Below are 17467 nucleotides of genomic sequence, written 5' to 3'. Positions count from 1 at the left end.
TGAGTGGAAAGGAAGCCTGCGAGGCCTGAGCAGTTCCAGGATCCAGCTATGAATGTGGTGGGGACCTCATTGTGGGAGAACCCTGGAGAGTCAGCAGGAGGAACATAAGCAGTGGGGAGCGGCGTGGGGCAGGATGTGTGGAGCAGTGTGAATATTTATTAGCGACTCAGCAGGAAACAGAGGGCGCACTCAAGTTGGGTCTTTAAGGAGAGTTGAACAAAGGTTGGTTTCCACCTCTTAGGGAATGCGGCAGAAAGGGTGCAGGGCTCTACAGCAGTCACAGTGGGGACCTTACCACTACCAGGCCTGAAGACACAAGGGGACAAACCAATTATCAGGACTTACAGAGGGAGGAGTAACAGGGACAGGTAGCTGTGGCTTTTGGCCAACGCTGCTGCCCTCAGTTTCTCTGCTGGCCTACACCCTGCCTTGAGGTTGGCCGAATCCAACGGATCCCAGAGGACAAAGGAGGCTGGTGATGCAGACCCGTATGCGTCAGTCTACCATAGCACAGGGCAGAGGAAAGAAGAGTGTAGATCTGGAGAAGCAAACGGAACATGGCAGCACAGAGAACATTTCCAGGCTAATCACCATGGCTTTATCCCCCCCTGCAATGAGGCTCCACCTCCCATATAGAAGAACAGAGAGAAGACTGGGGGTGGGGGGGAGGGGGGCAGCAAGCTCAAGAATGATATCTGGCATGGTTATGATTATTATTATTATTATTATTTGTAAAAGAATTCCACGGAGGAGGGAAAACAATTTCCCTCTACGCTTCTGAGTTCTTCGCCGAGGCCCCTAAAATACAAGAGGAGAGGTTTGTCAACACGTATACCTCGTGTATACACGGATGATTCTTAGACAAAAATAAGTTACTCCCTGAGGTGGCTTTGAATTCGGGCCTAAATACCCTGTAACAGGGAAAGGGGTGGGGGTATGTAGGCCTCTTAGGGGAGAGTAACTGATTTTTAGGAGAGATGAAGAAGACCTTAGAAAAATAGGAGAATGAGGGGCGCCTGGGTGGCTCGGTCGGTTGAGCGTCCGACTTCGGCTCAGGTCACGATCTCGCGGTGCATGAGTTCGAGCCCTGCGTCGGGCTCTGGGCTGATGGCTCGGAGCCTGGAGCCTGCTTCCGATTCTGGGTCTCCCTCTCTCTCTGCCCCTCCCCCGTTCATGCTCTGTCTCAAAAATAAATAAACATTAAAAAAAATAAAAAATAAAAAATAGGAGAATGGTATGATAGCTGGGGACACAGAAGTCCCCTTCTACTGTCCTGTCCCAGGATAACAGTCAATCTTCCTTGCTGATGAAACTGCAGGTAGGGGCCTATGACAATGGAGCTGCTTCTGGAGGATGAGTCTTTAGGCAGATAAGGGGAGTTCAGAGAGAGTCTCTCCCCACTTTTGCTGTTTTTAAAGTGCCTGTGGCTCAAAATAATCAATGTGCCAAAGCAGTGTATTTTGGGGTGCTATGTCCCGAACTCCTTCAGTCATATGTTGGTGTTTCATATTCTGCTACCTTTCAATGGTTTTCCTTTTAGTCTTTAAAAAAATGCTTACTGTTTATAGCTATAAAGGAAAGACACCTTTATTGCAGAAAATCTGCAAAATACAGAAAGATATAAAGAAGGAAACAAGCCACAGCAGTAATCCTATCACCCAGAGGTAATGACCACTCGCCTTTTGGGGTGCATCCTTCAGTGGTTTTCTCTGTGTGTGTGTGTGTGTGTGTTCATGTGCAAAAATGTATACGTGTGTTTGTGTTATGCAGCTACAGGTTGCTGAAAAGATAATTGAAAGAATTACAATATTCGTGATATCTTGCAATTTCTACTTGTAGGCATGTGTCAAAAACTTTGTGTTGCTACCACTTTTCTTTGTAGCCTTAAGGAAATGAAGGAACAAATCCTGACTCCACTTGAACTGTTGGAGCTATGCTTGGCTGCATCAGGCTGTGGAACTGATGGGTCCAGCGTGGCATTAAGGGGGGCACGTATCAAACATTTGTAAGGGTAGAGAAATAACTTTAAGAGTTTCCTCACAAATAGGTTTCGATGATATGTACATATATATCTTGGTTCCTGAATAATTCATTTTTTGTAAGTATCTTTTTCTTTTTGAATAATTTTGTATTTTAAAAATTAAGATCTATCCCATGTACTGTTTATATTCTGTTCTTTTCACTTGCCATTACATTGTAGATATTTTCTTGTGTCATTAAATATCGTATGGAAAGTATTGTCTCCCTAACCACAATCCCCGGAGGGCGACGACCTTGATTATCACATGACCCTGCTCACCTCTCAACCCTTGTAGTCATAGCTGATTGGACCAGAGATAGGCAGCAGACACAGGGGCGGCAGGAGGCGGGGAGGCAGGGGGCAGGGAACCATAGGTCCAACTATGGCAAGTGATGAGTCTTTCTCTCAAGAATTTGGTCTGAGGGACACAGGCTGTGATGAACATCTTGTTCATAAATTTTTGTGTATGAGTATGGTTATTTCCTTGGGGCACATTCTTAGAAGGTCAATTACCCAGTCAACAGCACTGGCAACATTAAATACCTTGATAGATGTTGCCAAGTCACTCTCCAGGAAAGTTGTATGAACATCTCCATGCATTGTAAAAAGCCTTGCTGATGTCCCCTTTCCAGTTTGCAGTAGGATAGAAATGTTAATTTATTTGAGAGCTCATCAGTGAACACAGTTTTGATAAAAAGATGGTAATGAAAGCCCACCAAGGGACTTGGTCACACTGTGTTTCCCTGTATTGTTACGTGTAAATTAAAAACAAACAAACAGGGGCGCCTGGGTGGCGCAGTCGGTTAAGCGTCCGACTTCAGCCAGGTCACGATCTCGCGGTCCGTGAGTTCGAGCCCCGCGTCAGGCTCTGGGCTGATGGCTCGGAGCCTGGAGCCTGTTTCTGATTCTGTGTCTCCCTCTCTCTCTGCCCCTCCCCCGTTCATGCTCTGTCTCTCTCTGTCCCAAAAATAAAAAATAAAAAACGTTGAAAAAAAAATTAAAAAAAAAAAAAAAAAAAAACAAAACCAAACAAACAAAAAAAACCCCAACTTTTAGGGAGTCCCCGTTGCTTGAAAGGTCAGTTTCAAGTAGCTGCCATGGGATCTAGGTTGGGGAGGGAATCTGTGGCACTAGGAGGCAAGAAACGGAGTGTGAAGATGCCCTTAGTAAGGAAGCAGGCAGGATTTGATGGATATGTTGGGAGAGCAAGGGGGCAGGGGCCATCAGCTTTCCCTGAGTTTACTCTTTGCCTCTCTAGCAGAATCGGAAGCATCGAAGGGCAGTCCTTTTTCCATTGCAACATTTAGCACAGTGGGGGCACTTAGCAAAGATATTTTTCATTTTGTGGCCGAGGAGAAGCAATGAGATGTTTAAGAAGAAAGAGAATTCCGGTGACAGGGTCTGAGGCCTGAGCAGCCTCACTGGTACCTGCTGTGGAATGGAAGCACAGGTTTTCTGATTGCTGGAACAGGAGTCATAAACTAGGGCCCACAGACTGCGAGCAAAAAAAAACCCGGTTCTTGTCATTCTTAATAGTTGAAAAAAAAATAAAAGAAGAGGAAAATCGTAGTATGATAGGTGAAAGTTTTATTCCAAATTTCAGCGTCCAGAAATAAAGTCACTGGGCCGTGGGATAGTTGTGACAGAAACCATATGGCACACAAAGCCTAATATATGCCATGTGGCCCATCAGAGAAAAAGTTTGCCCACCGGTATGAAAGAGGAATAGTTTCCATTTCCTGAGTACTTATTGTGTGCCAAGTACTATAGAGATAATTTTACATGCGTTTCCTCATTTAATTTTGACAACTCTTCGTATTGTTAAAACATAAACTGAGCCATATTTAAAATTTTTAAGAGTTTGTTTGGGCAGGGGCGCCTGGGTGGCGCAGTCGGTTAAGCGTCCGACTTCAGCCAGGTCACGATCTCGCGGTCCGTGAGTTCGAGCCCCGCGTCAGGCTCTGGGCTGATGGCTCGGAGCCTGGAGCCTGTTTCCGATTCTGTGTCTCCCTCTCTCTCTGCCCCTCCCCCGGTCATGCTCTGTCTCTCTCTGTCCCAAAAATAAATTAAAAACGTTGGAAAAAAAAATTAAAAAAAAAAAGAGTTTGTTTGGGCAAAAATCAATTTGAATCTGGCAGCATCCAATCTTGCAGATAGAAAGGGGCTCCGAGGAGCTGTACGGAATGAAACAAGGCAGTTAGTTACACCAGGCCAAAAAGCAGTTGGTGATACAGTAAGGTTACTTTCCTTTGTGGGATGGGAGGGGCTATCAGGCAGATGACCTAACTAGTTCTGATCGGGTGATTCCTGACTGGTTTAAGACTCCATTTCTGGAAGGGCTGAAACTGTAACTGAGTTAAGTCTCTACTTGATGACATGGAGTTTACACAAGTGACTCCATTTTGGCCCTATTGTCTTATTTGTTTGTTTGTTTTGGTTTCTTAATGTTTATTTTTGAGAGGGAGAGAGAGTGTCAGCAGGGGAGGGGCAGAGAGAGAGAGGGACAGAGAATCTGAAACAGGCTCTGCGCTGACAGCAGGGAGCCCCACATGGGGTTCAAACTCGCAAATCGTGAGATCATGACCCGAGCCGAAGTTGGACGCTTAACCGACTGAGCCACCCAGGCGCCCCATTGTCTCGTCTATCACACTGTGAAATAGTGGATATATCATTTATCCCTCATGTTACATCTAGGAAAGCTGAGGTTTTCAGGAGTTAAAACTTTTCATACCTGTAAAATAGGGGAGCCTAGTTTCAAAGCCAGGTGTCTGACCAGTGAATCGGAACGTTTAATTGTGTAATCTGAAGAGTGGTCAATGGACATCTTTCTACAATGCTCTTTAGGCTTCCCTGTCTTCTCTGATCACTTTATCATGCCAAATCTGTACCTTATATGGAACACGAAAGAACATGGAAAATGTCTGGTACAGCCCCTGTCACTGAGTAGGCATTCAATAAATGTTAGCTAATACTGCTATGAAAATATAATGATTAATAGCGAAGTGGCTAAATGACTTATTTTGTCCCATACCTGATAAACTGTAATTAGTTAACTCAGGTCAATTCCCTTTGCCTGTTTCATGCACACGCGTGTTCAAACACACAAGCATATACATATATACGTGGGTACCTGTGTCTTCAAGGGCTTTATCTCAAGGAAAGCTTTTTCCACCATTTTGCCCCTTCCAAACTGCAGAGGGGCACTGTTTTCTCGCTTCTTTCAGGGTATCTGTTCCTTTTGATTTCTATTGTGGCTCTAATTTCTTCCAGCTGTGGCTGCAACGCCTCCCCTCCCCCCTACGTTCTCCCTCCACCACTTCCCTGATCCATCTCCCTTCTAATCTCTTTGTCAAACTCAAAAGGCTTTCTGTCCCAGGAAAAAGGAAGGCTTTCAGCCTCGGGAGGTTTGACGTGCCCATGAGGCCATAAGTGGGGCAATATAATGACGGCATTACGTTTTTGACATTTAGATGCCTTTTATGAGCCATCTAGCTTTGTGAGCTCTGTTTTTTGTAATCAGAGATTCTTAAAGGTGGGAGCGAGTTTATGAATCATTTAAGTCAACCTCTTGGCTATTGTTAGTCTCTTCTAGTACATCTTCGACAGATGGGTACCCAGGTTAGCTTGGATACTTTCAGCTAGTAGGGGGTAACTATCTCCCAAGGTAACCTGTTCCCTTGGGAGAAACCCCATTGTTAGAAAGTTAGAGAGTTTGCTACTCTGTTACATCTAATCAGCGAAGCCAAATAAAAGAAGTCTACTTCTTCTTCCACAGGACACTTGTTCACACGTTTGCAGAGAGTTATTATGTCTCCCTTGTGCCCTCCCGCACGCATGTTGGTTTCCAGTCCCCATGCAGTCCAGATGGCTGCCCCCTTGGTAGGCATTTATTGTGTTGTCATGCGTTTTCAAGTCCGCTGGGGTAGCACTGGACAGAAGGCACCTGACGCAGTCTGCCCAGCGCCAAATATGATAGATTTGGAGTATCCGCATGGCCTTGCGGGTTGGGGTAAAAATTAAGGCAAAATCTGGAGAGAGATCCAGAATCTAATTGTATGTCTTATTACTGATTACAAGAGTTGTGTGTGACCCTAAAGCAATCACAAATACGTGGGGGGGAAAATTGGACTGTTCTGTTAAGTACAAGGGCTTTTAGAGTTAGAAGAGAAAAACACTTCCCTTGAGAACCACACAAATGCAAAATCCAGTCAAATGGTCAATTTAGGTAGGAATCACAAACATCTGTGACAAGAATAAAAACGAGGTAATGTATGAAACTTGAATCCAGGGAAATAGGTTACTTTTCCTTTCTTCTTCCCCTTCTACCCCATAAACCCTTTGAAGTTATGGAGTAATTTCCATAAAAACTAATTGGATTCAAAGCATTCCATCCAGCTTTTCCAAGAAGCAAATGCAGACAGCGGCCCACTGAAATCTCTGGTCATTTGTCATCTCATGCAGAAAAGGCCACTCCCCATATTACATGAGAAAGTAAACACCTAAACTGTGCAGTAAAAGTAAAATAGTTAACTTAAGGGTTAAACCTTGGGAAGATTTAAAATTGTGTAACATGTTTTAAAAATTAAAACCCACGATATTAATCTTTTTATATCAAGGAATTGATACATATTTAGTATTTACATTTGAAATATTTAGAAATTGTTTTGAGAGGCAACCTTATTACTCCAGTTTCAAATGTTTAGGGTCGCCTGGGTAGCTGGGGCACCTCGGTCGGTTGAGTGTCTGACTCTTGACCTTAGCTTGGGTCTTGATCTCGGGGTCATGAGCTCAAGCCCCACGTTGGGCTCCGTGCTGGGTGTGGAGCCTACTTAAAATAAAATAAAATAAAATAAAATAAAATAAAGTGAAATAAAATAAAAATAAAATGTGTAACTGAGGATGTGACTTAGACTTACGATTTTAAGTGCAAATCTTACTAAGTGTATAATAGTATTGGAACATTTAAGAGAGTTTGAGTCATGTTTATAAATACAATTTATTTTTATTATAATTACTTAAGCACTTGGGAAGTTTTGTCTTCTGTTAAGTGAGACATTAAACAGTTTTTTAAAAATATAACGGACTATATTAAATTTATAAACATAGTTTAAATGTCTTGAGATCTTTACATTTATAATCAGGGTCAAGTATTATTCAAAGTCCATTTAAAAATGATTGTTAAATTTACTAGAATTAAATGATAGGGTTTGTAAGTTAAGTTCAAAGCTTAAGAACTAGAGTTTAAAACGACGTATCTTAAAGCATTGTATTATTTTAAAACCAAAATCAGCCCCCTAATAGTCTTCAAAGATCACTTCACTTGATCTTGTCATAGCCTCCTAGGCTGGGTTAGGAATTTCCGCCCAGACTGAAAAAACCCCGCCCGTATTAAGCTTGCAATCAGTCAGTTGCCCCCTAATTTCCTTCTGGATTTTTTTCACATGAACTACTGACAGTTTAAGGTCACCTACTCCTCAACTTGCGTAGCTGACATTTGGGGCATGGACACAGAACTTTGCTATCAATTGCCATCTTGTTGGCTAGGGACCATTATCTCTTCCCCATTAAGATTCAACATCGGCTGACTGAGCGCCCTCACTCTCTCTCACCAACTTAGTCTCCTGTACTAACCCTTCTGGTGATGCTCAGGTCATGGGTAAAATGCTCAGCCCCCTCCACATTTGTCCAAAGCAAATCCCCGTTGAGAGCACAGTTAGTGCCTAAGGCATCTGTCCTTCCTGCTCTCCTCTTTTCTGACTTCCTGTAGCAAGTATGGTCGACCAATCATTTTGTCCCTAAGTTGCATGATAGCACGCACTGACGTAACTCTCCCTTCCAAGCTGTTAGCTCTGGCAGGGTGAGGGACCGTTAGCACACAGTTAGTGGGTGATCAATAGGCATTTGTTGAATGAAAGGACTTCCTCGGAAGCACCATTGCACACAATTTACATAACTGCCTGTATGCAGATACCCCCTCGGACCGTACAGAAGACTGACTTCTCAAACACTTGCTAGGGCATCTAAGTATAGCAGTTCATATCTATTAAGTATTTAAAATATGTGCCAGACACTGTTCTAAGTGCTTTCCTTGCACTAAATCATTTGTTCTTCATGTCTCTGTGAGAGAGACACTACTATTATTTCTCTTTAGTCAAGGAGCAGATGTGTAATGTTACTCACACAGGTAGTAGGTGGTGGAACGCACTGAGATCTGAATGTCGATCATTTGGCTCCAGGATTTGCACCTCCCAGGATGCCCAGACAGAAGCTTAAACTCAAATCATATGGAACCTTATCACTGGAAAAACCTTCAAGTATCCTGCAGTCCCAGTGATCTCCAATCTGGAGCATTTGTATTTCTAGGGGAATGGGAAGATTTTTCAAGGGGTGCTTACCTATGGGTGTTTGAAGAGAGTCCATTTTCAGATCCAGAATTTCTGCATTATTATTATGAAGCTTGATCTTTTTATTCAGTTTGATCTGCCTGAGAGGTGGCTCATTTTTCCACAAAAAGAATGACCTGGTCCTTGTTCACCTACAATTTTACTTGGGTGCCTTGCTCTAAGTCGTAAAACCTCCTGGGCACCAAGCCAAAGGGAAGCCTTAATTGGGGAGGGCACCAGGAAGCCCAGGACAGCCAATCTTTGGGGGAGCATTTCTATGTAAGCCTTTCTGGTTAATTGCCTAAAAAGATAGAAATGTAAGAGGCTTGTCCACCATCCGAAACTAGTTACTGGCAGAAGTGAGAGAAAGAAGCTTGGTGTCTAATGGAAGGAAATGGTGTCCATGGAAGGAAAGGACACATTTTGACAGAGAGAAGCCGAGAGGAAATTTCAATCAGAAGAGCGGTGCAGGGGAAGTTTAGAGACAGATATCAGTAGACCCTATGTCAGAGACCTACAGATTTGCTAGTCTAGGTCTGATCTTTGGAAGAATGAGAAAATGGGCTTGTTCAACGACAGTGAAGGCATTTGGTACCTATCCTTGAAGAGACGTAAAGCTGCAGTAAACTCCTAAACAGAAGAGTCCTAAATGCTTTAGCAGGAGAACTGAGTGGGATGGAGATCTTAAAGGAGAATGTTCAGGAGACTGCTGCAATAATTTAGGGGTGTTGTGTAAGTGTCTTGATCTGATAGAGGCTGCAAAACTGGAAAAGGAAGAACAGGTCTGAATGAGGGTGCAGAGAAAAAAGCCAACAGGACTTTGGAGTAAATATTGAAGGAAGAGCAAATATGGCTCCCAAGAATGAATCATGAAAGAGAACAATCGTAGGAAAAGAATGTGGAATTGGTACTGGAAGGACTGTAACAAACAGTATAAAGAAAGAGGGCTTGTATCTATTTTCAGATGAGTTCAGGTGTCTGTGTCAAACAAATCCTAGACACTGAAGGAAACTGGAATTGTAATATAGAGCCACTGTCAGAAACCTCTGAGAAAGCACAAGGAACACATTAGGGATGAGGAGATGTACCCCCTTTAAAATCGAGGTGGGAGCAGTAGCTCAAGGAAGAAATGGATCCATAGAGTTGACATTGATCTCTGAGCAAAATTCTGGGTGTGCATGCCAGCAGAGAGGCTAAGAAGCCAAGCCCTAGCATCAGACGGACTTTAAAGGAGCAAATCTCTGTTCCTCCACTTAGCTGTGAACGCGGCACTTAACCTGTCTGAACCTCTGGTTCTTCATCTGCAAAAGGAGATGATAATGACCACTCCATGGGGCTGTAGTTATGACGTAATGAACTCTTGTATGTAAAGTATTCTCTACAGTGCACTGTGGAAGGAAAGCATTCAATACGTTACAATAATTACAGTTACAATCTCTTAACTACATCACGACTCAGATGACCGGCAAAAGCTTGGAAAAGGAAACAGTGATAGTCAATCAGTCATTCATTCTACAAATATTTATTGAGTGCCTACTAGGGATCTTTCCTAGGGAGAAGAGAGAAGATATAAAAAGGAATGGTGATTTATATTCTATCTGAAAAAGAAAGATTTGGCTTATTCATTAACTATCCCGAGTTTCCATTACTGGTTACACTGTATACAGTTCTTTCTGCTTGATCTGGCAGGGCGGTTGTAATTCTGCATTTTTGTGTGTGGCATTGCAATCTATCTGTTGCCATGGAGAGATAAAGTGAAAAGGAGGCAAACCCTGGCTTCAATACAAACAGTGTCAAAGAACAAATATAGAAAAAAAGTAATGAAAACAAATGGAAAAAGCAAAATGGCTTTCTGCTTGAATGTGTATATGACAGCATGAAATCTCTTTTGTCCCCAGGTAAAATAGGAAACAGAATCGATACCCCATATTTTAAGTATTGGTTTGAATTCATATTTTTAAATGCGTTAAACTAACCACGAAGATATCAAGAGCAGAATGGAGAATACATTAATTGTAAATTACTTCTGTACTTTATTTTCCTACATGGTTAGAGCTAATTTTATAGCCAGTTATACTCTGGGAACCCAACACCTGGGCTGCTTGAATTGTAAAAACGGCATAAGGATGTGTGGTTCCTCTTCGTTTAGACTTGCAAAACACAATTTAACAAATGTTAGTTATACCGTTTAATTTCCCTCTCTCTTGCTGTAAACACACACCCTCCCATGGAAAGGCGTAGTCCAAGAAATGGCATTAGCACCACAAGGCCGTCAACGTTTATTAAGCACCGACCACGTTTTGTGCACTTGCAATGTATTATTTCACTTAGTGCACACAACGAGCCCAAGAGACAAAGAAACAAAGGTTCAGAGAAGCTGTGTGATTTGCCCGAGATATCGCTGCTAGGAAGACGCACTTCAGGGATTTGTAACTCGGGGCTTCTGACTCCAAGCTCGGTCTCTGTCCACTCCACGATGTTTCTTCTTACCAAAGTGGTTTAGAGGAATCAGCTCTGGGAATCAGGAGACCCGGTTCTCATTCCTAATGTTAAAAGCTGTGGGAGAGTGGGGAAACTACTTTTCTGGGGCCATTTTCCTATTTGTGAAAGAAAAAAACTGGAGAGCTGTCGTACTTGGGCTCACCCTACGAGCCCATCCACAACCCTGTGACCTACACCCAGAGGTGGATTTTCTGTGAAGCTAATAAAGCTTGAACTTCGGAGACCCTCACCTGCGTGGCTCCCGCGAGTACTGCTTGTTACAGGCAACAACCAGAATGTTCTAGGTAGAGAGGAAAAGCCAGGTTGCCATTAGGAAGCAATGCTATGTAAGCATTTCTGGTGAAGTGCCTGAAGAGATCTCAGAGGAAGGGCACTGAATTTCTATGATTCTAGGACTTCAAAGTCTAAATAATATGCCCTTTTCGACTTAAATTGTGTTCACAACTGTTTACCCTTTTTTCTAAAGAAGCCCTCACATATTGTGTAAGTGTCAGAATGTGTCTCTGTGTGGGGTGCTGTGGGGCAGTAGGAAAAGTGACAGAAAAAGAAGGGAAACTAAGGCAGGGGGCTTCAGAAGTCTCCCTAAGCTGTCAGGTGCCAATGAGGCCGCTGGCTTGCTTTGTACACTCACAGGTTGGCCTGGAGGTTGTGGCAGTATATGCCCTCCTCATCCTTCCTCAGACACCTGATCGACTACTTTGGACAGCTGCTATCCCAACGTAGAAGTACCCTGATACGTCACGCATGCCCATTGAGCACCAGCTCACGTCTTCCCTGAGTAGAAGTCTTTGATTAAAAATACCTCGTGGGGCGCGTGGGTGGCTCAGTGGGTTGAGTGTCCGACTCTTGATCTCAGCTCAGGTCGTGATGTCATGGTTTGTGAGATCGAGCCCTGCGCCAGGCCCTGCGTTGACCGCGTGGAGCCTGCTTGGGATCCCTCTCTTCCTCTCTCTGCCCCTTCCTCGCTCACACTATCTTCCTCTCTCTCTCTCTCTCTCTCTCTCTCTCTCTCAAAGTAAGTAAGTAAACATTAAAAAAGAGAGAGAGAGAGAGAGAGAGACAAAATAAAAAATACCTTGTAAAAAAATCTAGAAATCCCATTTGGTCAGGACTGCATGTGGAAACATTCCAGAGACAGCGGCAAAGAAAGGCCCAGAGGCAGGGGGCCCTGGAAAGGCAGGATGCCTTTGAGAATCCATTTTGGCAGCCTCGCCAACTTCTAAAGAACCAGTTGACGATCAAGATTCCATTCAGCGAACTCTGCCATTGGCCAGACCACGTTTGCGAGCACGTCCTACTGACCGCGGCCGTTCTCATCTCCTGCGGTCCTCACTTCACAGCAGGAACAAGTCACAAGCAAGCGTGGGCAACAGATTCTCAGATTACGTCCGTGTAAGAATCAAAGCAATAATCCGGATAACTCAGGGCAGAAAGCTTACGTGTTGCATTAACCTTGCTGATAACTTATTTCACACATTTTTCTCTTTGAAACGTCCTGATAATTGCTCCCAACATCTGCTCCACTTGAAAAGGCAAGAAATGATCTCAGAGTTCCTGTCCCAAGAGGTTCAGCCCCAAGAGCTAGACTGGTTGAGGTAGGAGGAACCTTTTCAAGGCATGCTGCCTTGTTTCTTGGGAATCCATCTTGATCTTAGGCAGACTAGAGCTTGCAGAATTTGGATGCCGACCTCGAGTCTGTCTTCTTTTTCCCACCGTCCTGAGCACTGCCCCGCCTCTGCCCTGATATCTGGCTGCAACAGTCTTGGACGCTTCGGGGCTCGGTTTCTGCAGCCGAGCCCTGGAGGCTCCAAAAGGGCTGAAATGCTCTGTTTTATCTCTCTAGACACACCAGCGCCATCCAGTAGAACTTTCTGCTGTGGCAGAGAGGTTCCATGGCCACCCGATGTGGGACCTTGGGGACTTACTTGGGTCAAGGGTTTTAAGGATAATTACCATGGCACTTTCTAGACTATGTCCCAGGCACTGTTCTTTACATCTAGTAATGCATTGAATCCTGAGACTCTAGGCCTCAGCTGTACAAAAAGATGGCCCTCCAGAATTCCAGGCCAGTGGAACTGGATGTTGGGACAGGGGTGAGGGTGGTGGTCAGGAAAATAGGAGGGAGGAAGAGGTCACACACAGACCATGCATCTAAATTCCACAAGCTCTGTCCAGCCTACTTACAATTGAGATAGGTTTCCAGGAAGCAAGGCAACCAGCCTCGAAAAGATTTGTTCTATCTTGGCTGTTCTATTTCTCGTAGTTTCTAGGCCTCTGAGGTAAATACTATTATTACCTTCATTTCACAGATGAACAGACTGAGGCAGAGACAGGACCTACAAACACATCCAAGGACACATGACTAAGAAATGACGGAGTCAGGATTTGAATGTAGGCAATCTGACTTTCAAGTCCATGGCTGAGTCGGATGTGTATTGCCATTTGTCGGCCATGTTTGTCACCTTTGAAGAGACCTCAGATGTACATTTATACAGATACACATTGCTTTCCAAGGTATTTTTGGAGATGATTTCTATTTTCTCTGAGTATGATGCTCTGGTGTCAGTTCTCTCTGAGGCCCATCCGTGATCTCCCAACAGCTCCAAGAGGTATCTGTGATTAGCCCTATTTCATACATTCACAGAGAGTAAATTACTTAGCCAAAATCAAGTCACAAGGATTTCAAGAAAGGTCTGTTGACTTCTCATGTTCTTTCAATTATACGGATGTGTTTTGCCTCCACAGCTACACCTACAGACCTGTCTTAGCTTTAGAAAAAGTCGTTGATTTTTTTTTTTTTTTTTTTACCTAAATATTGAATAAGCGAGAAGACGTTGAGGAGATTCGACAGGAAGGAAACTGGCCACAGTCCTATCCTGGAGCTGGCAGTCTCTTCCAGGGTCACTCCACGTTAATTATGAGGGATGAGTCCCAAGGCAGCAAAGGCAAAGTGCAGATGGTTTGCAGAAAATGAGATTTGTGAGAGAGGCCAATGGAATTGGGTTCATAGATTTTAAGCATGTTTCTCAACTCTTTCTTCCTACCCAAGAAACGGCTGAGGAAGATTTAAAAAATACAGATATCCATATATTATTAATCCCGATCAAATAAGACACAGTGATGCTTCTGTAAACTCGCTTTTTATATCAGGATTGCTTTCACTGAGCAATACACACTACAGACCCAGCTTCTAGCAGCAGGCCTGAAATGAGCAACTCTCTTAGCGTAGGGACCGGGATGAGAAGAGACAGGTGTGCACAGGACCACAGCGGGTGACATTTCCACAGCTGCCCCTTAGCAAAGCAGGTGCAGCTTGACTGTAGGCTGAAGCCCTGGGTTCAAGTTCTGGTTCTGGCCCTTACGGCTGTGTGATTTTAACCATGTGAATTGATTTTTCCAAAACTTGCATTTGCTCATCTGGAAAGTTGGGGGTTGGGGGGCGTTTTTGCTACTTTACTACAACCTGTTGTGTGGAATTGGTTTTGCAGATTTCAAATTAATGATTGCCAAATTACCCTGGCATACAGCAGGTGCCCAGTGGCTTTCAATAAATCTGATTCAAGGATAAACTAAGAAGAAGATCTGGAATGAAAATGTCCGTTAGACGCAGGAATGTGCCATTGGGAGAAATGATGAATTTCACTCAGGAGATTTTAAATAATTTGTGATTTTCCTGGCACTCAGTACTGTCCTCTACTTTAAAGTTTCCTTATAATTAAAGAAATTGGCCATGATATTATTTTCTGTCTACAGAAAAAAATCAATTATAAGACATACCTTTCATTTTTAAGGGATTTTTCATCAACTTTTATCAATGAGTAATTATATTTCTTAATTGCACAAATGTCCATCAAACATGATTCCTTTCAGATACTACAAAGCATTGGGCATTTCCTGAAAAGTCTGTTATCTGTTAAATGGCTGCCATGGAAATTCTTTTAAAGGCTGAGTTAAAACCAGACCTGCATTAAAGCGCTTTAGAAGTATCAACAGAAGAGCTAATTAATTCTCTTCAAAGATGTTAAAATAGTTTAGAGTTATGACTGTAGCATAGAAGGAAATGAATGACTGTCGTTCTAGCAAGTAATTACTCCCCCTGCAAGTAGAGGGTAAAGTTATAGAGTGCTAATCCTCCATCCTTTATGACAGAAACACCAAAACGTGCAAGTGGGCACATACATTCTTGGGTTTCACTCATTGAACAAAAAGGGCTCCTGAAACGGAGTAATTAATTGTTTGTCCTTCTCTTTCGGATTGTGGTCAGCCGATGTCCATGGGTGACCACCAGGAAATTTCCCTGTTTTATTGTGAATTTTTGCAAGAAACACAAGGGATCCTTTTCCAAAAGAGCAGTTGCATTTAATAGGCCCTGAGCGTGCTTGCCCACGATTCCCTGTGAGCCCGTCTTAGGGCTGATAGAGTTGCTAGTCAACTTTAGTCAGTAGAGCTCCAGCTGATGGTGATGACATCTGTCAATTTTCTCTAAACCAACAGGGCAGAGCTGGTTCTGCCTATTAATAAGCCTGTTCAGTTGCCTCAGTTTCCCTACTACGCTTAGGAGGAGGCTCAGCAGCAGAGACTGAGGTGGGCCTCCATCAGAGTCATTCACACCAGGTGCTGACGATGGGCCCCGTGGTAATGGCGGGTGCTTTCTTTCCCAGTCCACATCACAGGATCGATATTGCTACATTTTCTCCTACCAGTTCAGGGTCAAGTCGCAGCTCATTGACAGATCGACAGTTTGGAAAGAAGTTGATTTTGATGTCAGACATCAGAGTGGACCTGCCAATTCCGAGCTGTGTGACCTTGGGAGGGTGAACTAACCACTCTAACCCCAGGTGTCTTTAGCTATCGGAGAGTGATAAAATCAACTTAATGTAAGGATTAAGTGAGATAATACATTTATGGCACCCAGCACATCATAGGCAGACCTTAAGACAGAAACCGAATTTTAAAAAATTTAATTCTTGCTCCTGATGGTCTCTTGTTCAGTGATGCATTCAATTACAAAAGGTTAGAGAGTGTAATAGGGGAAGCTGTATTTCTGCAGAATGATTGAACTATACCAAAGCCCCAATGAACAGTTCCTTAGAAAAGCAGTTTACAAAACCACGAACTTCTTATGCTTGTTATAAAAACACATATGTAACATACATAATCACATTAATGGGAAAAGCCTTGGAGAATAGGCAATCAGAGATTATCAACGGTTCCCTGTATGTGTGGTGAGATTTTATCTTTTTGCATAAATAGATTTTCCAATTCTTCTTCAATGAATATGCATTACTTATGAAATTAAAATCCATTTCTAAAACCATTTTGTAGTACTTAAATGGCATCGTTCGTTTAAAATATACCTTTATCCCAGTTCGCTCTTGCGCATTAGAACACTGACATGCTTGGTACCCTTGGACCGTCCTCTGGGCACAGAGTGGCCGGTGACCAGACCTGTGTCCTATGGTTGTGGGTCTGAGACTAAGGGAGAAAACGAAGGGAGAGTGCTTTTCTATCCTGCTAAGTTGGGTGGGGGGGATTGCATTGCTGGTTGGAGCACTGACAGAATATTCAAGTAGCAAAACAAAGGAACTATTCCTGAATAGCATCAGTCAGAAAAGCAGAGGCTAACTCAACGAATGGTTTTCCAGGCAGGAATCTATGCGGAAGACACGTCTGTAAAGCGTGCAAGGGCAGTGAGTCAGGTCTGCTACCGCCAGGTTTCCCCCTGTATCTCTACCTACTTTATCTCAACAGGACTGCCCCCTCCCATGCATTACCACGCCACTCCACACCTCCAGATGCGCGCGCACACACACGTACACGCATATGCATTTCCGTGTAGTTCAAATCCTGTTCACAGAAGACGAGTAAACCCACCAAGATAGGAGGACCTCTTCCTGGCCAGGTTGGAATAGGTGGAGGATCTTCCTGGGGAAATCTAGGGGCTGAATGGAAAAAAGGAGAATTCTAGACTCGGTTGAGAAGAAAAACAGAGGTCTGAGTCAGGGAAGAGGTGTCCCGGTATTGTGCCAGTGGGCCAGCCGCGGCTGAAACAAGAACTGTGTAGCCACGAGGCCAGAAGCAGGCAAGACTGGGAGCCTGACCAGAAAGAAGCTAAGTGGGTGATCAGTCCAGTGCAAGGATGCATTCACGAGACCTTCACCGTTTGAAGGTCACCCCCCCTCACCCCGGTCCCTAAGCTTGTTTCCTCATCCCAAAAAGGAGCATGATCACAAGACCTCCCAGGGCTGTTGGGACGATTCTGTCAGATAAGACAAGCATGTTAATGAGGCCTGGTTTAATGGCATTAGCCCTATGGGGCTGTCTGGCCTGGGAGCTTAAAGGCAACAGAGGGAAGGGAGCCGTGGCACCTCAAGGGGGGTGGGCGTGCTGCCCCGGACCCAGGCCTTTCTGTAGAGAACGTAACCGCAATAATAACACAGAATAAAAAGCCTTGTTGCCAAACCCGGTCAGCAAATATCAAATTGTGCAGGCAATTCTAAACAGTATCCGTGATAAAACACTCCTCCCAGCTAGGGAGATCTGCTCCCCCTCCACACCCCGT

Source organism: Neofelis nebulosa, chromosome 13 (assembly GCF_028018385.1).
Source record: "Neofelis nebulosa isolate mNeoNeb1 chromosome 13, mNeoNeb1.pri, whole genome shotgun sequence".
Lineage (NCBI taxonomy): Eukaryota > Metazoa > Chordata > Mammalia > Carnivora > Felidae > Neofelis > Neofelis nebulosa.
This window is presented reverse-complemented; position numbering follows the sequence as displayed.